Below are 2,244 nucleotides of genomic sequence, written 5' to 3'. Positions count from 1 at the left end.
ATTTGATTCTGAGTTTAAAAAAAAAAAACAAGGAAAAAACACAACCGCAACCCGAATCTTAATGCCTATGGGACATTTACACCCTGTGTAACGGCGTCTATTTTTTGCATTGCGCTACTCCTCCTCCTCCTCCTCCTCCTCCTCTTAAGATCAGGTCTGTGCTGGCCTTGAGCATGCTTCTCTTAATTCAATAAGAGAGTAGTGTGTGTGGGGGGGGCTGGGTGGGTGTTAAGCTTCTGATGAGCTTTTTGAAGGATCTCGCTCGCTGTTAAATTCATTACAATATATCACCCACAGGAGACGGGACCTCGCAGGCACCGAGTGTGCTGTGAATAAATGAATGCATTAATGAATAAATCAAAAACAAAGAGACATGCTTCGCTTCTGATCCGGCTCTGAACTCACCGTCAGACCCCAGGAACCTCTTAACCTCTCTGTTAAATCTCCATGCTGTTTATGAACATTACTAACAAACTATTATAATCACAATCAAATTTTTTGTACATTACAGTGCGAGCCAAATATCGTCTGGTGTTTTGCTGACGTCGGCTAATCGTTCCCATTTCCTTTTCTAACAACTGTTAGAAATTCTTAATACTAAGTGTGTATTTTTAATGTCGTCTTTTTTTTTATTGCAGATTTGTCTTTTACTGCCTTCTTGTACAGGTCGCTCTTGTAAAATGGATTTAATCTCTTTTTATGCTGGTTAAAGTAAGGTTACTAACTAACTAACTAGCTAACTAATTGTTCTAATTGGTCTTTGAGGTAATGTTGCCACATTTACAATGATCGCTTTGCCACCTGTATAAAATACAGGAGGTCCGTGTGGTTAAGGTTCTGGGTTGTCAGGGTTCAAGCCCCAGCATTGCCAAGCTGCCACCGTCGGGCCCTTGAGCAAGGCCCTTATCCCTCTCTGCTCCAGAGGTGCTGTATCATGTCTGACCCTGTGCTCTGACCACAACTTCTAAAGTTGGGATCTGTGAAGAAAGAATTTCAGTGTGCTGTAATGTATCTGTGACAAAATAAATCTTCTTCTAAACATAAAACCTATTTTATTTTCATTGCTAATTTCTAGCTTGGGGGCACGGTGGGTGGATTAATGGTTAGCACGTTCGCCTCACACCTCCAGGGTTGGGGGTTGGATTCCCGCCCCCGCCTTGTGTGTGTGGAGTTTGCATGTTCTCCCCGTGCCTCGGGGGTTTCCTCCGGGTACTCCGGTTTCCTCCCCCGTTCCAAAGACATGCATGGTAGGTTGATTGGCATCTCTGGAAAATTGTCTCTGGCATCTCTGAAAAATGAGAGTGTGTGTGTGTGTGTGTGCCCTGTGATGGGTTGGCACTCCGTCCAGGGTGTATCCTGCCTCGATGCCCGATGACGCCTGAGATAGGCACAGGCTCCCCGTGACCCGAGAAGTTCGGATAAGCGGTAGGAGATGAATGAATGAATGAATTTCTAGCTTTTCTCACATTCTAGGTTTGTTGGAATTAGCAGAAAATGTAATTAGGAAAAAAAGATTCGAACATTTGAGAACGTCTTGTCTTTAATTCAGATGGCATGAAAGAGACGTTCTTGCTAAAGACCAGGTTTCGACTTTTCCTTTTCCTGGTAAGAGTCGACAGTTTTTACTCCTATAACACCTCCGCTATACCTGCGAGACCTCGGTAATGACAGCAGATATAACTATATTCTCTGGTGGAAAAGAGATTCACTCACACTGAGGACAAATGCTTATGCATCAGCTTGACCTAGTGTTAATAACATGTTATAATGGCACGCTGTAACAGCCGGTTTTGTGGTAATATATTTATTAATATTACGATTTTGTTTGTTTGTAGGATTTTTTTCACACATTTTAATCCTCGCTTTCATTTCATTGTTTCAGTGCGTCAAGACACAGCCCATTTCCCACGCTATTCATTTTCTAAAATAAATGACATGCATTAGGAATTCTTCTGGGTTGTGACTTAATGATAAAGGACAAATGTTGGTCCTGAGGCGAGACCACGGCACCGTGTGGATATAGAGGAAGCTCTGGTATTTAAAAAAAAAAAAAAAAAAAAGCATGTGGGCCTCTGCTTCTCCTTCGTCTCGCTCTTTGTGGTCGCGGATCAGAATGCCTCCTTCACCTCTTTTTTTTTCTCCGTGCCCCCTGCTCACGGCTCAGACCACCCCTTCTTCTCTCCTTTTGTACATGCAACAAGTATCAGGCTTTGCTGGGAAAAGAAGAGAAACGAGGCAAGAAAA

The sequence above is a fragment of the Tachysurus fulvidraco genome, chromosome 13 (genome assembly GCF_022655615.1).
Source record: "Tachysurus fulvidraco isolate hzauxx_2018 chromosome 13, HZAU_PFXX_2.0, whole genome shotgun sequence".
NCBI lineage: Eukaryota > Metazoa > Chordata > Actinopteri > Siluriformes > Bagridae > Tachysurus > Tachysurus fulvidraco.
Note: the sequence above shows the minus strand (reverse complement) of the source record.